We start from the raw sequence: 10,237 nt of genomic DNA on the forward strand, positions 1-10,237 counted from the left end.
GAGAGAGAGAGAGATTCTCCCGTACATGCCTCTACCCAGGATTGAACCTACAGCGTTTTGGTGCATGGGATGACACTCCAAACAACTGAGACACTTGGTCAGGGCTTATCTATCATTTTTGAGTGTATTTTTAAAGTTTATTTCTTGGTATGTTTTTTAGTGGTTGCTCTTGGTATTATATGTACACTAGAGGCCTGGTGCTCGACATTTGTGCATGGGGGGGGGGGGGGGGCTGGGCCCTCTCGCAGTCCGGGCCATCCCCTGAGGGGTCCTTAGTGCTGCCGCGGAGGCGGGAGAGGCTCCCGCCACTGCCATTGTGCTTGCCAGCCATGAGCCCTGCTTCTGGCTGAGCGGTGTTCCCTGCATTGACCATCTGCCCCCTGGTGGTCAGTGTGCATCATAGCGACTGGTCGTTCTGCCGTTCGGTCGATTTGCATATTAAGGTTTTATTATCTAGGATAGCTTATTGTAGTTATGTACATACTAGTGCCCCAGTGCATGGATTTGAGCACATTGAAAGATTTTCTATTTTTTTCATTTGTTTCATCTGTGTTCCCAATTGCTTGTTGAAGCATTTCCATTATGTCACTTTAAAGTCTTTGTCATTTTTCCCTGGCTGGTGTGCTCAGTGGTTAGAGCACTGACCAGTGCACCGAAGGGTTGCTGGTTCGATTCCTGATCAAGAACATGTACACCTCGGTGACGGGTTCACTCCCTGCCCCTGATTGGAGCATGTATGGGAGGCAACCAGTCGATATCTGTCTGTCTCTCTCTCTCCCTCCCTCCCTCCCTTACTTCCACTCTCTGAAAAGCAATGGGAGAAATACCCTTGGTGAGGATTAACTAAACAAACAAACAACCAAAATCTTTGTCCTCTTGGTTTTGGCATCTATTGTCTTTTCATTCAGCTTGAGACTTTCCTGGTTCTTTGTATAATTTCTGATTGAAGCCTGAATATTTTCAGATGTCAGTACTTCATTCCTTTTCATGGCTGAATAATATTTTCATATGGATATACCATATTTTGTTTAGGGTTCAGATTGCTCCAAATCCTAGCCTACAGTTATTATTACTGCTATAACTATTTGATTCTAGTCATCCTAGTAGTGGTATCTCTGTGGTTTTGATTTGCATTTCTCTGATAATGATAACAGGCATTTTTTTCATGTGCTTACTGGTTGTTTATCTTCTTAGGAAAAATGTCCTTTGGCCATTTTTTAAACTGGGTTGTCTTCTAATTATTAATTTATGTAAGTTGTTTGCAAATTTTAGAAGTGATTTGCAATTATATTTGCCAATTCTGTGGGTTGTCTTTTCACTTTGTTGATAATGCTCTTTGAAGCACAAAAGTTTAAATTTTAATGAAGTCCAATTTATTGTTTTCCCTTTGCTGTTCACGTTTTTAGTGTCATATCTAAAAATTCCCATTATTTATAAATTATACTTCAATACAGCTGAAAAAAAAAAAAAGAATCCCTTGCCAAATCCAAGGTCATGAAGATTGACCCATTTTTGTCTTCTAAGAGTTTTTTTTTTTTAAATATATTTTTGTTGATTTCAGAGAAAAAGGGAGAGGGAGAGAGAGAAACAGCAAAGATGAGAGAGAATAATTGATCGAATGCCTCCTGCAAGCCCCCTACTGGGGATTGAGCCCAGAATCCGGGCATGTGCTCAATTGGGAATCAAACTGTGAATTGGGAATCAAACTCAACCACTGAGCTACACTGGCCGGGCCTAAGAGTTTTTTTTCCTCTTTTTTATTGTTAGATTTTTCAAACATACAGCAAGGTTGAAAGAACACTCCTACATCTACCACTTAGATTCAACAACTGAAACCAGTCTTCTAAGAGTTTTATAGTTTTAGCTCTTACATTCAGGTCTTTGATCCATTTGAGTTAATTTTTATATACAGTGTGAGAGGTAAGAATCCAACTTCATTCTTTTGCATGTGGCTTTCCAGGTGTTCCAGCATTATTCATTAAAAAGAGTATTCTTTCTCCACTAGATGGTCTTGGCACTCTTGTTGAAAATCAGTTGACCATAGATATATGGGCTTATTTCTGGAATCTCAATTGTATTTAATTGATAGATATGTCTATCTTTTTTTAAAAATATATTTTATTGATTTTTTACAGAGAGGAAGGGAGAGAGATAGTTAGAAACATCGATGAGAGAGAAACATCGATCAGCTGCCTCCTGCACATCTCCTACTGGGGATGTGCCCGCAACCCAGGTACATGCCCTTCACCGGAATCGAACCTGGGACCCTTGAGTCCGCAGGCTGACGCTTTATCCACTGAGCCAAACCGGTTTCGGCGATATGTCTATCTTTGATGCAAGTACCACACTGTTTGATTAGCATTGCTGTGTACTAATTTGTTCCTTTTTCATATGTCCCTTGCTTTTACTAATACTTATTACCAATACTTTTCTGCTTTGTATTTTTTAAACTGTAAATCTATTTACAATGTTTCTTTATACTTTCCACATACATAATCTCAGCTGGACTTCACATCACATCTGCTGGGTATAAAAATTATATTACCTTTGACAAATAAGCAAACAAACCCAGAGAGCTCAAATAACTTAGGGTGAAATAGCAGGTTAGATCAGCCATAAAATATAAACTGAATGATAAAGGCTTATGTATTGGACACTGTGCAAGAACTGGAATTTAAAAAGAAAACAAAATGGGGTAAAAGTGTCTGCCTTCTAGTAGCTTACAGTCTAATGCAGTGGCCTTCAACAATTTTGCTTATGTATTCTCTACAAAAATTTTGAGAAACTATATATTAAATTGACAACTACAATGAAAATTTTCATCATGTTTAATGATGCAAGAGATAATTTCTAGTATACTGTATGTTACATATATGTGCTTTAAACATATTTTCATCAAAATCTTAGAGCTATAGATTTTGCTGAATACTTATAAAATGTCTGCTACTAACTTAATGACATATCAATCAGCCACATCAAATTCACTTTCTTGTCAGAACATGTCTGACACTTCATTTTTCAATTAAAATAAACATATTAATATAAGTTTCTGTGGTAAATATCTCACTGCTGTTTTACAATTCTAAGATAGATTTGACATAGGAAACTTGATGTGAGTTGGTAGCCAGAATGACCTAAAGTGCAGTACCTTTCCATATTTCTTGCTTTGCTTTTAGAAACACACTCTCTCGGGAACATGATCTCTTGAATGAACTGTCTTTTTTTGGTTCTAAACCTTCTGGGGCAATGCAGGACTCGGTGGGTGAGTGGTAAGCCTTTCTTTTACCAAAACAAAGAATAGAAAAGGAGAGGAAAGAGACTGCAAAAGGGTTCTCAGGCATTAACTTTAGTAAAGTTGAGAATCTATCTGAAAACTAATCTCCTTAAAACTAAACATGCTGATGTGCCCCCTAGAGAGCCTTGGTATAGTTCCAAGGATATTTATATCTTGGTTTGAAGACTAATAGTCTACTATTCATAGCTGTGAAGAAAATCCAGATCTCTAAACCTATGCGTTTCATACTCTCTGACAATATATTGTCTCATAAAGTAGTCAACAATTTCTGTTCAAAGTCCCAACTGTTGCTGTCTTTGCAGATGAGATATAAGATAGAAACAATAATAAACCCACGGTATAGTTATTGATTCTCCTAATATAATGCTTCTAAAATAAGCTAGAAAAAACCCCACTACTGCTTCCAAATAGAAATAAAATGATATTTGGTATACTAGTAATTTAACAACAGTACCTCCCAACCAAGACCAGCTACAAAATCTTCATATGCTTGACTTCCTCCTGTATTTGTGAGAATGGAATGTTTATCTTCTTGTCCTTCAGCAACATAAAATACTGCGATCTTGTGTGTCTCTCGGCTATAAAATAAAAGATTAATTTATCGGTTATTATCCAATAATGATGTTCTGTGTACAAAGTATGTGGCAATAAAAAGATGAAAACGCTTTAAATCTTATAATCTGTAGAGGGAGAAGAGTAATTATAAGTAAAAAAATTATAAAAATTACAAAATTGCCATTGGAACAGAAGAAAGGTATGATTACTTCAGGCTGGAGAAACTTGAAGAAGAAGGTAATATTGAGTTGAGTGAAAGTAAGATTTGACGAAGAAGAGGAATTATATCAGGAAAGACACATAGGTGTGAGGGCATGAAGCATCTTAAGAGTTGCCTGTTGTACAATGTGGCTGAATCCCAGAGTTAAAGGAACTGTGGTTTAGAAATAATATAGGAGAAAAGAGATGAGTGAGAAATGATTCATTTCTTCAAAAGTACTTATCATACAGAAGAAATGTGTACACAAATATTATAAAACTCTCATCCATGGCAGTCTGGAAGACTGTGCAAGCCCAAGGCAATACCTTCTTTGGAGCAATCACAGAGCGAACCTCCAAGCTACTAATCTCTGGGTGAACATGGGGCAAAAAAGCACTCGGAACATAACAGCTGCCTCCAAGCTACATTCACAGTAAACAATAAAAATCTAACTGGTTAAAGGAAGTAAAGCACAAACTTTTATTAATAAGTAGATTAGGTCAACCCATGGAGAACCCTTGGTAGCAAGACTAAAAGAAAAAAAAAATTCAAAAAAAAAAATGAGCATGGAGATCAGAGGCACACACCCTGGGCCTGGGGAATAGAGTTTGCAACATTAGCTCAGCCAACTAACTAGAAAATAAACAAATAATCAAGCAAACCACCACCACCACCACCACACTTTTATTTTTTTAAAATATATATTTTTTATTGATTTCAGAGAGGAAGGGAGAAGGAGAGATAGAAACATCAATGATGAGAGAGAATCATTGATCGGCTGCCTCCTGCACACCCCCTGCTGGTATATACTAGTAGGTATGTGCCCTTGACAGGAATAAAACCCAGGACCCTTCAGTTCACAGGCCGACGCTCTATCCACTGAGCAAAACCAGCCAGGGCCCCCACAAACACACTTTTGATTCAAAGACACAGATAAAGTTGATAGCAAAAGAAATGGAAAAAGATACCATGCAAAGAGTAACCAAGAGAGCTGAAGTGGCTATACTAGTATCAGACTTGAAAACAAAAAATGTTATTAGAGATAGAGACATTTCATACTGTTAAAAGGTTAATCTAACAGGAAAATATGAAAATTATAAACATATATGCACCTACCAATAGAGCTTCAAAGTACATGAAATGAAAGAAGACAGAATTGAAGGCAGAAGTAGACATTTCTACAGTGTAAGAGACATCAATACCCCACTTTTTTTTTAATTGATTTTTTTTTTTTTTTTTTTTTTTTTTTACAGAGAGGAAGGGAGAGGGATAGAGAGTTAGAAACATCGATGAGAGAGAAACATCGGTCAGCTGCCTCCTGCACACTCCCTACTGGGGATGTGCCCACAACCAAGGTACATGCCCTTGACCGGAATCAAACCTGGGACCCTTGAGTCTGCAGGCTGACACTCTATCCATTGAGCCAAACCGGTTAGGGCAATACCCCACTTTTAATAATGGGCAAAAAAACCCTAAGAGAATATCAACAAGGAATGAGAAGATTTGAGTAACAGTATAAACCAACTAGACCTAACAGACAACTACAGAAAACTATCCAACAGTAACAGAAAACACATTCTTCTCAAGCATACATGGAACATCTTTCAAGATAGACTACATGGTAAACCATAAAACAAGCCTCAATAAATTTGAAAGTCCTGAAATTATGCATAGTGTATTTTCTAATCACAATGGAATAAAATTAGATATCAGTAAAAGAAGAAAATTTGGGAAATTCACATGTATGTGGAAATGAAACAAAGTACTCCTAAATAACTGATGGGTCAAAAAATATATCTCAAGGGGAATTAGAAAATATTAGAGATGAATGAAAATGAAAGCATAACATACCAAAACTGATGGCATGCAGGTAAAGCAGAGCTCATTGGTAAACTTATGGATGTAAATGCCTATATTAAAAAGAGGAAATATCTCACATCAATAACTAAATTTTCCACCTTAAAAAACTAGAAAAAGAAAACCAACTAAACTCAAAGCAAACAGAAAGAAAAAAATAATAAAGGCTAGCATGGAAATAAATGAAATAGAATAGAAAAATAATAGAGAAAAATCAAGGAAACCAAAACTTGGTTGACATGATAAAAAAAAAATTGACAATCTATCAGTAGATAAGCAAGAAAAAAAGAGAAACTCAAATTACTAAAAATCAGGGAAAAAAAGAAGAGACCTCACTACATAGCTTACAGAAATAAATACCTTATGAATTATAAGGGAAGTAGTGACCTGGTGCATGGATTCGTGCACATTGAAAGGAAATTAATTAGAAGATGGCTGGCGGGGCGGGATTGGGCGAGAAGGGCCGGACACGCCCTGGAGCCAACTTTCCTCAGTCCCCCCACCCCCTCCCTCACCTGCGGAGTGAGCAGGGTCCCTCCAACAGGTGGGGTCCCTCACGCTGGCCTGTGGGGACCGGCCAAAACTGGCTCTCTGACATCCCCCAAGGGGTCCCAGGGGATGCAAGAGGGCACTCTGCAAAGTTGCTGTCGTACAGGGTGTGGAACACAAATGCAAGTGTGCAGTAAACCAGATTCGGGGCCGACAGTGCCCCAGCCGAAGGTAGAACTGTGTGGCCCCGTGAGGAATCGGGTTCCCTCCTCTCTGGTTTCGAGGTGTGTCACCTGAGAACTGCCGCTGCCAAGTCACTGCAGCTCGGCAGCTCCTGCGTTGAGTGTCCTGGTGGTCAGTGCACATCATAGCAACCGGTCGAACAGTGGGAGGGACACTTAGCATATTAGCCTTTCATATATATAGATACTATCAACAACTGTATGCCAACAAATTAGATAAATCAGATTAAATGGACAAATTCCTAGATAGACACACATTACTAAAACCAACAGAGAAGAAATAGAATGCCTGAACAGATCAATAACAAATAAAGAGATTGAATTAGTAATTTGATTGAAAAGGAAGAGGTAAAATTACCTCTACTTGCAGATGAGATGATTTTGTACACAGAAAATCCTAATGAATACATCAAAAAGCTATTAGAGCTTTCAATAAATGAGTTCAGCAAGCGTTCAGGATACAATATGTATATAGAAAAACCAATTGTATTTCTATACACTAGACACCTAGGATTTTGATGTTTCTATCTCTCTCCCTTCCTCTCTCTAAAAATCAATAAAAACTTATTTTAAAAATTTTTTTAAGAAAGTTAAGCTCCTGCTACATATTTCTAGTCACAAAACCATCACCAAACTCTTAAATACTTTTAATAAACATTAAAGTAAACGAGCTATACACACACTTAAGAAAAACTGATAAAAAGAAGATAATTATTTTTCAACCTGCTTATTCCAGTTCAGAGTTACGGGTGGCTGGAGTTTACCCAAGTAGCTCAGGGTGCAAGACAGGAACCAACCCTGGACAAAATGCCATTCCATCACAGGGAGCACTCAGACACTCATCCACACTCACTCATACTGGGACAATTTAGATATGCCAATTAATCTAATGTGCACATCTTTGGAATATGGGAGGAAAATGGAGTACCTAGAAAAAACCCACTCAGACGTGGGGAGAATGTGAAAACTACATAAAGAGTAGATTTTCCCTCCTCATCAATGATATAATGAACATAGTTAGCTCTAGCTGGTTTGACTCAGTGGATAAAAGGGTCCTGGGTTCGATTCTGGTCAAGGGCACATACCCGGATTATGGGCTCGATCCCCAGTAGGAGGCATGCAGAAGGCAGTCAATCAATGATTCTCTCTCATCATTGATGTTTCTAACTCTCTCTCCCTCTTCTTTCCTCTCTAAAATCAATAAAACATATGTTAAAAAAAAGAAACATAGTTAAACAAAATGTTATTCGAGGACCTGCTGTACTCTGAAAACTATAAAACACTGTCAAAGGAAATTAAAGATCTTAAAAGAAATCCCACATTCATGGACTGGAAAACTCCCCAAATTGATCCACAATCCTAATGCAACCCCTATCAAAATCCCAGGTGTCTTTTTTTGTAGAAATTGGCAAGCTGATCCTAAAATTCACAGAAAATGCAAAAGATTCAGAATAACTAAAACAATCTTAAAAAAGAAAACAAAGAGGAGGACTCATAATTCCTAATGTTAAAAGTTGATACAAAGCTACTGCAATCAATGCATTGTGGTACTGCCATAAGAATAGAAATGTAGAGCCGAAACCGGTTTGGCTCAGTGGATAGAGCGTCGGCCTGCGGACTGAAAGGTCCCAGGTTTGATTCCGGTCAAGGGCATGTACCTGGGTTGCGGGCACATCCCCAGTAGGAGATGTGCAGGAGGCAGCTGATCGATGTTTCTCTCTCATCGATGTTTCTAACTCTCTATCTCTCTCCCTTCCTCTCTGTAAAAAATCAATAAAATATATTTAAAAAAAAAAAAGAATAGAAATGTAGATATAGATGGAACAGAATCTTGGGTCCAGAAATAAACCCTTATATATGTCATCAATTGCTTTTTGACAATGTTATGAAGACAATTCAATCGGGAAAAGAATAGTATTTTCAACAAATGGTGCTGGGGCAACTGGATAGCTACATGCAAAAGAATGGAGTTGGATTCTTATCTCACACCATATATAAAAATTAAATCGAAATGGACTACAGACCTAATATAAGGTCTAAAATTATAAAAGTCTTTTAAAAAGTTTATGAAACTATAAAATGTCCACAAAAACTGTACATGAATATTCACAACACTATTTATACAGACAAAAAGTAAAACCAATCCAAATGTCCACCAATTTATGAACAAATAAACAATATTTAGTACAGTGATACAATTCAGCAATAAAAAAATGAAATGCAGAGACATGACGCAATATGGATGAACTTTGAAAACACTGTGCTATGCCTGTCAAAAAGATCACATACTCTTTAATTCCTTTTATAAAAGTTGTCCAGACTAGATAAATATGTAGATATTTAAATAGAATATCCCCCAAAAAATTATGCTGTCTCAAGGAAGATGTCCTTTTCAAGGTAAACATGAGAATGAAACTACTTTAGCAGAATCCAAGTAGTAGAAAAGCATAAATCCAGAATCCAATTTTGTACAAATTGGCAAGCTGATCCTAAAACTCACAGAAAATGCAAAAGATTCAGAATAGATGACAAAAACAAACAAATAAATAAACCCAAACCATGAATAGGCAACATTGGCTGCTAAGGCCTGAGCTCTAAATCAGCAATTTTCAGCTGGTGTGCCTTAAGAATTTTTAAAACATGCAATACCTGACTATTTATTTAGTTAGGACACCGACCTCTTTTCCCTTAGATTGTCACAAAAAACAAACAAACAAAAAAACAACAACAAAAAAACGACAATGGCCAACACATCAGTAACCATTTGTGTGAATGAATCAATATTATACCTATGTTTTTGTCAAATAGGCAAAACACTTTTTTTCTGGTGTACTGCAGAATTTTGGTTGATTAGTTTATGTGTGCCATGAGATGAAATAGGCTGAAAATTGCTGTTCTAGATTAAAGAGTTTGGTTAGGCACTGGGAAGTCACTAAGGAATAAAATAAAAATTTTACTTTATCAAGATTATTCTGGTACTTAGGACTGTCTAGATGGGAAAGAGCCCAGAGATGAGAGACTACAGACTACTTAGACAGTTGTTTTAAGTTTCTTAGAAAGAAGTAATAAGAACATAAACAAAGGGGTTGGTTCAGGAAAAGGGGACAGAGATGAGAGATAATAAGAAAGAACTGTCATAATGATTATGAAAATCTAAGGGTAAGGGCAAGAGAATGGTGAAGTTTGGGTGACTGAAATGGTACTTCTAAATATAAGTAGGAAAATTAGCAGAAGGATCTGATTTGGGAAAGAAATGATGACCTGGAAATGTGATAAGTAGATAGATAAAAATTTATAGTAGGCAGCTACAAAATCATGACTGAGAACTGAGAGATAGGTATACATGGGCAGAAAAGAATGGGGGTGAGAAGATATGAGAGACATCCCAATGAAAGGGATAACTATGTTAAGAGGTAGGGGGTAGAAGATGAGCCAGTGAAGACAAACAGAAAATAATTAGAGAATTAGGAGCTGAACAAGATAATTTTAGTTATACAGAAGCCAGGAATGAACAATATCTAACGGAGTGGGTCCAGAGACATGGAAGCATGGAACAGAGTGTGGAATCTCAGAGGGAAGTTAATGAGTTATAAAACAGAA

Source organism: Myotis brandtii, unplaced genomic scaffold (genome assembly GCF_000412655.1).
Source record: "Myotis brandtii unplaced genomic scaffold, ASM41265v1 scaffold194, whole genome shotgun sequence".
Lineage (NCBI taxonomy): Eukaryota > Metazoa > Chordata > Mammalia > Chiroptera > Vespertilionidae > Myotis > Myotis brandtii.